Genomic DNA, 15,167 nt, shown 5'->3' on the forward strand with positions numbered 1-15,167 from the left:
GCAAAGCCCAACTTGGGGCTCAATCCTATAATCCTGGGATCATGACCTGAGCCAAGTTCAAGAATTGGACATTGAAATGAATAAGCCACCCAGGTGCCCCTAGGAAAAAACAAATCTTTCTATTTAATGTTAGAAATACCAGAGAAGATCCTATATCCATAAAACAAACAAACAAAAAGACGGAATGAGAAAAGAAAAATTAGAGAACCAAAAGAGCTCTAAATACTTGCAAAAATGGTTTCGGAAATTAAAAAAAAAAGGAAAAAATTGCAAGAGTTGAAACTGTTGAATAAATCTAGAATAAAAATCAAAAGTTAAAAATATTTTAAAAATGAGAGAAAAGACATAAGACATATATTGACATATATAATAATTCAGAAGTTCACATCCTATTCATAGGAATTTTAGAAACAGATCAGAGAAGATAGAGAAGAGGAAATGAAAGAGAGAGAGAGTTCATTCCTAGAATGGAAGACAAAAGTCCCCAGACTAAAAAAGACCAGTTCTTAAAATATTAGAGCCCACTCTTAATTGTCATCCTTTCATACCATTTCAGAATACCATGGATAAAGATTATCCTAGGAGGTTCCAAGGAAAAGAAATAGGACATCAACAAAATGACAAGTGTAGTTTGGCATTGGCCATCCAGTGAACAGTTTTGAATGCTAGGAGGTAACAGATCAACATCTTCAAGGCTTTGAGCGGAAATTATTTATAACTTAGACTTCTAAAATCAGTTAAGCCAACTGTCCAAAGAAGGATACACTTTTAGGATGACCAAAAATGTGTAAATAACAAATATACGAAAATAACAAATCCATTTGTTTGTTATTTTCTGCCCTCATTTTTTAGGATATTAATTGAGGATACATTATATCACAGTAAGACAGTAAATGAAGGAGGAAAATGTGAAATCTGCAAACAGATGATTCAGTCGAAGAGAGGATTGATTGTGCAGTGATCCACCCGGGGAGGATAACAAAAGGTTGGGAAAAGGTGTCAAAGAAAAAAGGAGATTTAATATTACACTTGAGATATTAAAAGATTTTAGGAGACAGAAAAGGCAGGGAATGTAAGAAAAAAAGAAAAGCAATTAGAAAACAAATAAACCAGAGAAAAATCTAAGTGTAATTAATTATAATATTCACTACTTGACACTGCAATGGATACTATTTATATTGTCAACAGGATATAAATAATGGTTATATATATATGTGTGTGTATATGTATATGGAATATACAATAATGGTTAATGACTTTCAACTTTAAGAGACAACCTAAAGAGACAGCATCATCCAATATTTTAGAAAACAGAATCTAAAATTCTTACTGGCTATATAAATTCAGAAATTTACTTAATTTCTATGCTACTCAATTTCCTTTCTGTAAGATAGAAATCATAGTTGGGGAACCTGAGTGGCTCAGTTGATTGAGTGTTTGACTTCGACTCAGGTCATGAGTTCAGAGTTTGTGGGTTTGAGTCCCACGTTGAGCTTTGAGCTGATAGCAAGGAGCCTGCTATGAATTCTCTGTCCCCTTCTTACTCTGCCCTTCCCTCGCTCTCTCGCTCTCTCTCTCTTTCTCTCTCTCAAAAATAAGTAAACACTCTCTCTGTCAAAAATAAGTAAACATTAAATTAAATAGGACAGAAATAATAGTTATCAATTTTATAGTCTTGTTGCAATGCTTAAGTTACTTTACACAAAGTAACTTAGTGCTTAGTGCTTTTGACACATAGCAAGTCCTCAAAAGGAGTTAGTTAAAACAACAAACAACATATAAAAACTGGAAGTATTTACTGACACAGAAAAAAATGAAATGCTATGAAATTTGATAATATAAATGTATAAGTACAGACAGTTGAACACGAGGAAGAAAAGTGAAGTGGAATCAAGAGATGCTGTTTATAGTTGACAGAAACAAAAATAAATAACAAAGATGGGGCGCCTGGGTGGCTCAGCTGATTAAGCACCCGACTTCAGCTCAGGTCATGATCTCACGGTTCATGGGTTTGAGCCCTGCATCAGGCTCTGTGCTGACAGCCAGCTCAGAGCCTGGAGCCTGTTTCAGATTCTGTATCTCCCTCTCTCTCTGACCCTCCCCTGTTCACGCTGTCTCTCTCTCTCTCTCAGAAACAAATAAAAAACATTAATATTTTAAATAAATAAATAACAAAGACAATTAAGGCAAAAAACAAACCTTAGCAAGATAATTGTGTAAGTGGGTTAAGCCATAATCCATCATAACAAGAAACAAATATTAGATTATGATTATAATCAACTAATTATAAAGCTAGTATGTAAGCTTATAACAGAGAGGAAGAAACAAGAATCAAAAGAAATAAAAGTGTTTTATTTAAGAATCAAGGAAGTTGAATAGCTTTACCTTTAATTCTCTTTTAATTTTATTTATCAGTTTCACCTCAATAAACTTTTTTTAAAAAGGGTGGTAAAGAGGGATTCAGAGTTGATGGTGGGAACTGAAGATTGAAAAAAATAGAAATAAAATTAGTGCTATGATATCCAGAGTTCTTGCTAGGAATTTCAGGAAGCTCCAAGAATTTGGAAAATATGAACATCATAGGAAAAGAATGACAATTTCTAAAGTTCGATCATTAAAAAATAATCTAGTAATTGGCCATAAGAGATAAGAATAATGTTTACTTTCATTAATAAAGTCAAACAAAAATCACAGGATGTCTGAACAAGTGAGGCTTAATATCAATCACTCATTTACTTCTCCACCCCTTGAAAGCATCAAGCATAGTTTGGGGAGGTGTTCAACTATTGACTTCAAGCTCTTGGGGGCAGCTGGCTGTCCAATCTGCTCTTCCTCTTTCTGGTGGTCTTTTTTTCCAGGCTGCCCTGTGAAGATTTCTACACTATTAGATTTCCTTTCCGGTGTTCCCAAAGGATGAGCACATTTGCAGTCAGTCCTGGGAACCTGATCTTTGTCCTGCATCTCTCCTCAGAAACCTCTAGAGAGGATTATGTTGATACTTTCTTTTATTAGGGGAACTGTAACACATGAAATAGCAATGCTTGCTTTGGTGAATTTCATCAATGCTTCTTAATCTGAACCTCACAGAGCATGCATTTTTGTTTCTTCTGTTTGATTTCTTTTGTTCTTTGGTCAGGATCTAGGACCTTAATAGTCATCATATTATACAGTTGTTTGTCTAGACTAGAGGTGTCAATGATGAAAACACTTCTATCTGCCAAAGCTGACCAGAGTTTCTCAGAAACTGGAAGAAAACTCTATCTTGGTGGACTTAGTTGGATGCCTAGGAATCTTTTCTTCATATATGCACATATACACATATTTCAAGAGGTTGGTTAAAGTGTTGCCTGTGAAAACCACCTCTTCAAAATGGTACAGGCAGTTTCTTAAGAAATCTCTAGATTTAATGAAAGGTAAGAATATAAAACAGTAGGTATTTTTATAAGTAATCTCATCAGTGGCTTTTGGCTCCAACTTCATAACTTTACAGTTATATTAGCTCTCCTCCATCTTCCCTTTCTTTTCCTTCTATCATATGGGATTTAGCTGATCTTCATGCTTACAGGATACACATGATGTCAACAGAAGACTTTAAAGGAGTATAGTAGCAACCATTTTCTCCTAATGACTGTCTGCTACCAGAATCAAGGCTGGTAGTTCTTATGCTGAGAATGGAGCTCCTATGGGGTCAGGAGCTGAAAACTCATGGTGGAGGAAACAGTCACAGGGGCTGCCACTAGCAACCTGAGAATGGAAGAAGAGCAAGGAAGGTAATGTGGCTGAAATTCAGCAGGGTACAGAATCCCAGGAAGTGAGATCAGAGACGTGAATGAGATGGTGAGGTAAAGGGTGGATTTTGTAGGGCCTGTAAGAATTTGAGGAGCCTTTACTTTGGAAAAAATGGAAGGATATTGGAAAGTTTAAGCAGAAAAATATCAGGTTTTTAAAGTATCACTCCGGCTGCTCTTTTGAGGATAGACCATTTGGAGAAAGAGTGAAATGGGAAGGCCAAAGTAAGGCAACTTCAATAAACCAGGCCAGAGATGATGGTTGCCTGGATCAGAAAGGTGGCAATGAAAGAAGTGAGAATTGATTGGATTGTAAATATATTTTCAAGATGAAACCAGTAAAATATGCTGATCATTTGAATGTTAGGAAATAAGAGAAAGACAGAAGTCATGGGTGACTCTAAGATCGTGCCTTGAGCAACTGAATAGATGGAGTTGCCATTTACTGAGATGGATATATCTTTTGATAGACCAGACTGGTCTGAGATAGATATGTCTTTAGGTAGATCAAATTAGTGGAGGGAGATCAAGTGCTCAGGGTATGAAATATCAAATTTGAGAAATCTGTTACAAATACAAATGGAAAATTGATTGTAGTCAAGAAATACACTTCTAAGTTTTAAAAATTTATGCCAATGAGTGAGTTCATACAAACTAAGTATCCCAAGATAGCCTCATGATAATCTTGGATCTTTCATATAAAAATGCTATGGCAGATATTCTATTTTGTGTGTTATTTTTATTGAATAACAATTAAGAACATTCCTAAAAGATCCCCCAAAGAAAGCATAACAGAGAAATTTGAAGATAAAAATCTTTTACCCTTGGTCCCCAAATTGACACCAATGAGCCTCAAAAGCCAGAGGGCCCTTACTATCAGATCATCCATTGTTATAATAAAGCATGTCATGTCAAATTTAGCAGGCATTTTCACAAAGCATATTTTACACTTGACTTGCCCCTGAGCACATAGATATTTATTTCTCCCTGAAGCCACTTGTAAAGCTAGATAATTCTTAAGAGTTTGATTTTGCTCAGGTGTGCTGCAAGCACAAACAATAAATCCTTGGGAAATATCCAGATTTTAGCTGCCCTTTGTCTGTACAAGTTGAATGTATCAAAAAAATAGTAATAATAAGTAAATAAAAGACAATTTAATTTATTCATTTATCCCTTTACTGAAATTTTTATAGCCAGTTTATGTGATAAAGAGTTGTCCTTATTAATTATCTCTCTAATCTAAGGCAAATCCATTGTGGAGGCTACATAGATGAAGTATTGCCAAATTGCCCTCCGGTGGGAAACGTTCCTCTGTCTATCAAGACAGACTCTCTATGCTAGTATGCATTAGAAAACGGATGCTGGAAAAAGGAAAACAAGAACAGCGTGCAGAGATAAGTGGTTTGTTCAATTTTTAGTAGTGCATTTTTCTTTAAATCCATCCAAATAAGGTCAAAAAGGGAAGAAAAGAATAGTCTTACTTATAAGGTCAAGGCCAAGGTGACTTTGGCTTCTTTTTATTTATGTTTTTAATGAGTAATCACTTGTTAAATGTATCCATTGACTGTCAAAAATTCCACTCTTTCTATTAATTTATAATCAGAGGAAATTTCTGGGAGATTTTTAAAGTTTTCCTTGATCCAATAATGGAATGAGCCATGGGCTACACAATGCTTACATAACCTTAAAGTCAAAAAAATAAAAATAAAAATGAAGTCAAATGGCAGTTTTATGAGACCTGCAATGTGGCTTTCAGGATGATGCTTTGATTCTGCGACTGAAATTACAGTTTATTTTTGGCACTGACACTGTGGAAGATTTGTTTTACTTTTCGCACATCACATATAAGCAAAGGAGTTTGAATCTGTTCCTTTTTAAACCACTTCAAACTTCTTTGTGGATCCAGGATCAGCCAATCAACAGTCAAGTACATGAAGGAAAATACTGAATTTTACAGTATAACTTATCACATAATACCAAAAAAAAAAATTTAATTACCATTAAGTACAGGGGTGCCTAGGTGGCTCAGTCGGTTAAGTGTCAGACTTCAGCTCAGGTCGTGATCTCACAGTTTGTGGGTTTGAGCCCCGCATCAGGCTCTGTGCTGACAGCTAGCTAAGAGCCTGGAGCCTGCTTCAGATTCTGTGTCTCCCTCTCTCTCTGACCGCCCCCTGCTCACTGTCTCTCTCTCTTAGAAATAAATAAAAAACATTATTTAAAAAAAAATTATCATTAAGTACATACAAGTAAGCCTATTTTTTCCACATGCTTGAAAGGGGAAAAATCCAATCTTGGGAATAGATATGGGGCAGTGACAAATAAATGAATGTTGGCTCACTTGCTCAAATACAGATAAGGAATATCCTTGTTCCCACACAGCTACACCACATTTCTTTAATGGGCATGTATTGGTTCCTTTCTGTGGATGCCAAGAGTACTTGCTCCTCCCTTCCTTTGGGACTTCTTCCTCCTCTCCCCTTTTTCTCCCCAGTCCTACCTGTGGTTCCCATGGAAACCATCAAGTTCTTACAAGCCATCACTATAGATTAGTTCAGGGTGGGCACCTCCCCTAGCTGAGCCATCAAAGCTTTTCTATAAGCAGTTTTAACCACTATGTAAAGAAGAGATTCAGTATCTCTCTGGCACATAGAAACCAAAAAATGGGAAAAGGTATCAGTAGTAAGTCTGTAAAGAACAGAATGAAGCCAACTCCCTGAGAAGAGCAAAGATGAATCATGGGTAGGAGAAGAGGGAAAGACAGGGAGGAAAGGAGGGAGGGAGAGAGGGGGAGAGAGACAGAGACAGAGAGAGACAGAGAGAGAAAGATAAAGAGAATGAAAGAGACCTTGCAACAGGTCAAGGTTTCCTGTTGACTTAAGGCCCAGATGCATTCATAACTTTTGTTTTTTTCAATCCTTAGTTTTCATGAAGCAATAAACTGCCTTCCCTATATATTTTTTTTTTAATTTCTGAGAGAGAAAGAGAGAAACAGCATGAGCAGTGGAGGATCCGAGAGAGAGAGAGAGAGAGAGAGAGGGAGAGAGCGCGAAAGAGAGAGAGAGAGAGAGCTACAGAATCCGAGGCAGCCTCCAGGCTCTGGGCTAGCTGTCAACACAGACCCTGACATCCCTATTTTAAGTGGATTAGTTGAAGTGGATTTTCTGTTAGTTGCCACCAAAAAAAAAAAACAAAAACAAACAAAAACAAAACAAAACCCAACAACAACAACAAAAACAAACAAAAATCCCCATCAGACCTTCCCAACCCTCCAAAAATAAATAGATAAATAAACAAATAAGTTAAAAATAACAGTTAAAACTACCATAATTGATGTATAACTGTGCATAATTTAGATTCAGTGATTGTAACTCCATGCAAGACTTCTGAAAGACAAATTGACTTCAGCTCCCAGGAGTCCCTGAGATTTAAGTCTAGAAGTCACAAAATCAGGAGGAGCTAAGACAAATCTAAAACGTTGACAAAAGTTGGTCTTCTCACGCTCAAGGGTGCACAGTAACACACCCATTTAGAGGCACAGAGGTGAGCAACTCAGCTCTAGATTCTTCTTTCAAAGTAAGTATATATTTGAGTTATAGAGAATAAATGAACTAAAATTGATATTCTCTACAGCTTGAACCAATCAGCCTTCTAGGTTGCTCCTTGAATTAGGAAGAGAATAAAATTATTTTCTGGAAGAGGTGAAGGGCAAGCAGATGAACTAGTCCACTGTGGAAAAGCCATAGACATTATGAGCCCAACCCCCTGCCTGACCCAAGCTATGCTCTTTTTATATGACTTGACTTGAAAATTGTGCAGCTCCAAAATGGAAAGAAATTTTCTCCAATTATCATCTGAGGAGAGTTCCTTGGGGGAGTTTACATACTCTTTATCTGCTTTACAGAGGAAAACAAAAACATACTCTCCAAACCCTTCAAAATTCAAGTAAAAGCAAGGATGAAATGGGGAAGCAAATTCTGGCTACAAACCACTAAACCCATAATTTTACACTCTACAAGCATCTAAACAAACGAAATCATGCAGTATAAACACTGTTGATAAAGGACTACCACACAGTGTTTAATAGCCCTACAGGGAAATAAAAGACAGCATAAATATGTTTTGTTTTGTTTTTTTTTCACAAAAGACACATTCTCTATAGTTTCAGAAAAATTATTATTTTTAAAGAAACTAAGTGATGTTTCCCTTATTTCCCATTTAAAGTAAGTATCATAAACAAGAACATGAATTTAGGGAGATAAAGATGTTTATGAATCAAGAGTTTGTCCATAATTCCCAGTAAAGAGCTTAGTTTGCGTAACTTTCTAAAGCTTTAAGGTAGAAAGTAATCGTTATCTATAGTGTGTACTTAGTATCATACAGAAAGCGGTGTCCCAACAACTAATTGGGCAGGTAGGTTTCCCTGCAGAGTTCTCTTTTCATTTATTCAAGCCCACAAAGCATATTTTCATTCATCAGACAGTATGGTGACAATTCTCGGTTCAGAAAGATGGTCAGTCAAAAGTAGTTACTTTCCTGTGAAAGACTAGTATTCGCTGGCATTTCTAACAGCAGTACTTGCAACATCAGCTCTGGAGACTCAGAGGAGGGAAATTCTGGCAGTGTGCCCTTCATAAATTCATGGCTTCTGGCTGGCATTACCCACCCTAGCAACTTCACTGTATTTGTAATATGCTTTAGCTCTTTCTTTGCCCGTGCTGTCTGCCACTCTTTCCCCTACCCTCAAGTTCTTCTTTCTACCTTTAGTCTTCCATGTCTTGTATGGTTGCTTTTCTCCCTTCTTTGTGTCTTTTAGCGTCTTTTCCCATTTCCAACCACTCATTCCCTCTGTAAATGTATCTCAATTTTTCAGTTTTTTTTTTTTTTTTTTTTTTNTTCTTCTAATTCGTATGAACCTTAGTGACAAGGGCTTTTACACTAGCCCACCTCATGGGTTATCCACCAAGTACAGATCATTTCTTCCTGATTCAGAAACACTCTTGGTCTAATTAGTGGTGCCTTGGGTGGCAGGGTCATGTTATTAATTTTCTTTCTTCCTCTTTCTTTCTTTCCTTCCTTCCTTCCTCTTTTTTTTTCTTTCCTTTCCTTTTTTAATTTGAGAAAGAGAAAGTACACATGAGTGAGGGAGAGGGGCAAAGGGAGAGAACAAAAATTTTAAGTAGGCTCCATACTCAGCGTGGAGCCCGACACAGGGCTCGATCGCATGACATTAGGATCATGACCTGAGCTGAAACCAAGAATGGGATACTCAACCAACTGAGCCCTCTATGAGCCCCAATGTGGTCAATTTTCTTAAGGGATCTGTAGCATACAGGTCACTTAGAGCCATATAAACTCATACTGCATTGTCAATCCCTCCACCACAACTACTATGGGAATTATATAGTAAACACACACACACACACACACACACACACAGAGAAATTTCAGAGCATCTGAAGTCTCAGAAAGGAAGTACAAGAAGAAAGTGTAAAAAGTTAAAATAGCTAGGGAAGGGCAACACTTATAGGTTTAGTCATTCCAGCCTTAAAAAAAGAAGACAAATTCCTGATTCCCCATCTTCCATGCCTTCCAACTACTGCCCTATTTCCTTTCCACAGCCTTGTAAGAATCACCTGCACTCATCTGTCTATTATCCTACTTTTCATTTATTCTTCAACGTATCCAGTTTGCCTTCCACACCCACACCCATTCAATCACAGCTATTCCTGCTAAGGTCACCAGCAACCTCCATATTGCTACATGCAATGAATGCTTTGAATTGTCTTATTACATGATCACTTTAAGAAAAAAAAAATCCCAAATTTGGAAGCAGATAAGAGATTATGAGGCCTATCTTATTCCTATATACAGGGACCAAGAAGTTTTTGGGAAAGAATACATCACCAAGAAAATGAAAATAATGTAGAGAAACAAATGAACTGATATTAGAAGGGAGAGAAGAATCTGAACACAATTTGTCACCTAGGTTATGCCCTGGCCTATTTCCTAAGGACTCATGATTGAGTTTGGGGAGGATAAAATTTTAATGAAATAATGAGTAAAAGTAAAACAAGCTGTTTTCCCTTAGGTCTCTCTGGGGTGTGAAGAGTGCAAAGAATTAGGCTCGTGGGCACCGGACATGGTAAATCTGATGGCAGGGACAGCATCATTGGTGATGAAAGTAGCAACACTAGGAAAAGCAGAGTTTGCTGCAGCTGTAGCTGGATGCCTTGCCCTGGATATTCATCAGAGTTACACTTGATGTAGATCTAGTGATGTCTTTCTCTGCAGGCAGGGGAACTTTCAGTGCAGTAGGCAGTGCCAGCAGCAGAAGCAGCTACAGTGGTGTTTCTGGCGGGAGGCACAGCTGCTACTCTTGGCATCGGCTTCAGCCAGGGTCTTCATCACAGCATTCAAGACAAAAGAGGGATGGAATTCAGGAATGCCATGGCAGTCAAGAAGCTTAGTTCTCAGAGCACATGGGAGAATCCCTCTGGGAACTCCAAACTCTATTGGTGACAAATTTGAGGAAGGAAGCAGTTCCTTCTAAGCACAAAAGGATGAGCCTTTAAAATTGTATTCAACTACTGATGTTGATATCCTCTCCCCTGGTTAGAAGGACTTGGGAAGCAAAGGCCATGTGCGTACCATACTCATCAGCACCTAACACCTTCTTGGCTAGAGTCAGTCACTCACGTGTGTGAGTGGTAAAGGCCAAGAAATCTTAGCTGCCAACGTGTGCTGCTTTGGGCTCCATTATGTGACACTCTGATATTTCAATGACCCATATCAAGTCCAGTATTTGTGACAGTACAAGGGTTGACCTCTTTAGTGAGCATGAATAAAAATCTAAAACTTTCCCATACTAAACAAGCCATTCCACTCTGAAGGCCTGCCATATGCGTGACGCCCTTCTGAGAAAAGCAGCTGCAAGGGGATTCCCTGGGCATAGAGACACATGCTTTCTGCCAGGTGACCCTGCTCTGGTCACAGTTAACTGGGCCAGGGCCTGATGCCTGATACAAAGAATACTACAAAAGCTTTTCAGGAAGGATACTGACAGGCTGAACTAATCAGATTTTCTTGGGGAGTTTGAATGCCAGATATCCAGAGAGCTTTGGCAGAGGAAAGTGGCATGAGATGAGGGAGACAGAGAAAGAAGGCAATGGAGAGATGCCATGTGCCAAAAGAAAGAAGATACCCAGAAGCAGGGAGAGGAGTAGCAGAGAGGGCTAGTCAGAAGTAGTTAACTAGGCTCAGAAAAAGTGAAAGCAAAGCTAACTTGAGTTCTACCAGGATGACATAGGAGAGTCAAAAGCATTGTATTCTGAATGCCATTTTAGATCCTGTTCTAGTCCCTTGAGGCCTGAATGGGCACCTGTTATTTGTAAACAATGAAATAATTTATTAGTTGAATACAAATGAGTACACCAACGGTCAAGTCAAGAGAGAAATCAAAGCATTTGAAAGGTAGATTATTGAATATGCAAATGAATTCTCAGAAAAGGCACACTTTTGTTTGCTTCCTAGCTTTGCTTATGCAGCAAATATTCATAGGTGGGACAGATAATCCACACTTCAAAATGTGTCACATATACCAGCATAAAGCTCTTTTGTTATTTTTACTGTCATTCTTATTTCACTGGGCATCCTTATATTTTATCATAAGTTTCTCTGTTCCTTGTAACCCAAATGAGCTGAAAGATTCCTTATTTCACCAGGTACCCTTTAAAATCGAACCCCAAGCCAGAGTAATTTGAATGTGGCTGTGTTCCTCGCAACCTGAAAGAACATAAAAGTAAAGGAGAAAAGGAAGGGGAATGGGTGGTAAGTTTGGATTGTGACCTAGAAACTGTGTGTATAGATATATTTGAATAAATTTTCTGAAATAATGAAGAGTAATCTACAGGAAAAACAAAATTAGTCTTTAATAGCCTACTTCCCCATTTGTAATTTAAAGTTTCTTCCTCTTTCTCACATCGACTCGGCTACTCTTTTCCCCCATGACAGTTTATACCATACGATTCCTATTAGGAGAGCGGCAGTCAGCTTATGATCCAATAACACTTCACCTTCATGAGGTGCTGATGGATCAAGACAGCATGCTCACACCTTTCAGATATTCCCCTGGGTAAAACAAAGCATAAAAATAGAATGAACCACCAACTGTGTTGGCAAATTCTAATTTACAATGAGGACAAATGTTAGACACTAAAGGTCAAAATACTTTCAGGTGATTTTTGCTGAAGCGAAATGCCTGTAGCATTTAATAGAGTTGCATTTATAGATCATGCCTTTCGACAGTGTCATTTTGCTTTGCGGCCAAACATACTGTTTCTGTAAAGTTTAAGTCAGTTCTTGACTGAATGATTCCATAGTGAAGAATAAGCAAGTAAGATTCAGCAGTAAAACCCTGAGGGGGGAATAAAAGAATAGTTAGTGGGCCTTTGGCTTGGTAGATACACAATTGTATGATAAAGCTACAGAAATGAAAACTGTGTGGTTTTGATGTAGACCTCCCATCAGAGATATTTTTGTATAATTACACTGAAATCATCCTACAAAAGTATAAAATACATCTTAGTTACCCAGGAATGCGTACCAAAGGTATTCTTGACCCTTCTTCTATCTCTATCTTTACACCAATGATGAAAAACTTTTACTTTTTCATACTATATTTTTAGGNTATAATATATTATATATATATAGGATCATATATATATATATTCATTTTACAGTCATATCAATTCAATAAAATATTTCAAAAGCCTATTGAGAGTTAGTCTCCCAAGAATATATTTCTCCTATCCTTTCTAACCATGATTATCCTTTCTAACCATGATTATAAATGTCATGTAATCCACATATATAATTGAAAGTATTGAGTAAATAACAGCGATTTGTGTGAGGTCTGAATATTCCCTTTTCCCACATCTACTGTCCCGTAGCATCTACTTTACATCCATTCAAAGGCATTTAGAATTATGAGGAAGTCTACAAAGACAGAGGTGTATGTATTTTAGATCTTCAAATATGTGTCATTAGTAAGTCAAAGAGCTATTAATTGAATGTAAATGAGTAAGACCTTAGTAAAGTCAGGAGACAAATCAAAATACTGAAAAGCAGACTATTTACTATACAAATGAATTCTCAGAAAATGCACAGACCTTTTGCTTACTTTGCTATGTGACAAGGGCAGGACAGAATCTACTTCAAAACAGGTAAGATGTACCAGAGTAAAACTTTTTTGTCATTTTCCTTCTTGGGTCATGAGGCAAGGCCACGCAGTGGGTAACAAGAGGAGTGTTTTTTCCCCCTAACTAAATAAAATAGTCCTACTCTCAGCAATCCTGGGAAATGACTATTCTTGGAGCAGAAATGAGTCATGGAGCCTAATGGGTTTCATTAATGAATGCAGGAATGTGAAGGAGGAGGATACAACGATGAGGGTGGTCATCTATCTCTGGCCCATAAAAACACACAAGGAGCAACTGGGGCACCTCAGTTCCATATTGTATATGGCAACAGTTGCTATAGCAAGGAAGATGATGTATTAGGTGAGCACACTCTGGGTAGCAAGTCAGGGTCAGCAAGTGTGAAATCCTCTGGTCTTAGGGGCTAGGTCTCAATTTTACAGCACCAGTGGATGGTGAGAACAGCAAGGAATGAACACAGACCTTGAGGGAACCCTGTTCTCTTCCTGGGATGGAGTCACACATCAACAGGTGACATCAGAACAAGGCCAGGTATGTCCCAGGACAGCTCAAGAATTAGGTGAGGACATCTGTTTCATCCTGTACTCACATATGAGTCATACATGCAGCGATTGCTTTTGAGACCGTATAAAAGCATCCTCACTTCACAACAATAGTATCAGTGCAGTCACATCAAAATGGCTGCTACAAAAGCACAACAGTAACATCTCATATCTTGACAGAAAAATGAAACAGAAAATGTGGAGTTTTCTTTTAATTTGTTTTTGCCACATAATTCTTTATTCAAACCAAATCTTGCACATAAGCCAAATTCCTCAGCAAAGACAAAAGCTGGTCTAATAAAAGGAGGACTGAGAACTCTCATAAAAGACAGATAGGTCCTCTTCTCCACTGCACACCCTCCATCTTTAAAATTATTTTTTAATGATTATTTTTGAGAGAGAGAGAGACGGAGAGACAGAGTGAGAGCAGGGGAGGGGCAGAGAGACACACACACAGAATGTGAAGCAGGATCTAAGCTGTTAGCATACAGCCCAACACAGGGCCCAAACTCATAGACCGTGAGATCATGACCTGAGCTGAAGTCAGTCATTCAACTGACTGAGCCACCCAGGCTCCCTGCACACTCTTCATCTTAAATCACATTGCGAAGGATCTGAAGAGCCCTCTGAACTCGGAGTCAGTATGAAATAAATCACTGGAAATGAGTCTAAAAAATGTCTATGAATATTTGGGAATTTGCTGTGTAAGTAGCATTTCAAATAAATGGGTGAAAGAAAGGGATAGAGAATAAATTCATTAGGAGAGGGAAGCAGGGGAAAATCTGGACAAAGTTACATCAAGATGTGATTTGTGGCCATTTTTTAATGATGAGATGTTCAGTGACTTATAATGTTTTCCCTTCTATCTTTCTATATTGTTGGAGTAGCTTAGGGCACATATATGGCTTTTGTAAAGAGAATAAATAAAAGAGAAGTTTGAACTAGGCTCTAAACAAGCAAATGAAGAACACAGCAGCATCCTGTAGTGCATTCTTTCTGGTGCACAAGAGGAAAAAGCAGACAGAAGGAAAGTCAAAGTGTAAAGTGAGTCAGATTGAGGCAAATCTGAGAGCTCCTTAGTGACTCAGAGGTGAGAGAGAGAAGGTTCCAAGTGCGAATGAAATCAGCAGCTAACATTTATTCCACATTTGCTCATTCTTTGCTCACAGAGCCTTCAGCATCCAGGGCAGACAAAGGGTGCTAACTGTTGGTGACAGGCTGTTTGTCAGCCGTGGTCTCTGTGGAAACAAGGTGGACCAGGAAAGAGCACATTTTACTATTTAGGCTGCAAACTCATCACAAATGAGAAGCCCTGTGCTGTGTCTAGATACTACTTTCTGTCAGGACTTTCCTTTTGTAAGCACTTTCTCTCTTGATGACTATTTTTTTTTTTTTTTTTTAATATTTAACAGGTTTTTCTGTTTCCCTCCCCCGCCCCCCCCCCTTCTCTGCAGTCAGGGAATGGAAAGAGAAAGCACCTTTTAATTTGCCTTCCCATGCTGAAAGCAACTTACAGCAAAATTACCATGGAATTGTTCTGCTAGACACCGATGTCCAGAATAAACGGAGGCAGTTAGAAGCAGTCAATGTGCTAATTTTTCAGTGTTTAAATTTAACTATAT

Source organism: Crocuta crocuta, unplaced genomic scaffold (assembly GCF_008692635.1).
Source record: "Crocuta crocuta isolate KB4526 unplaced genomic scaffold, BGI_CrCroc_1.0 scaffold162, whole genome shotgun sequence".
Classification (NCBI taxonomy): Eukaryota; Metazoa; Chordata; class Mammalia; order Carnivora; family Hyaenidae; genus Crocuta; species Crocuta crocuta.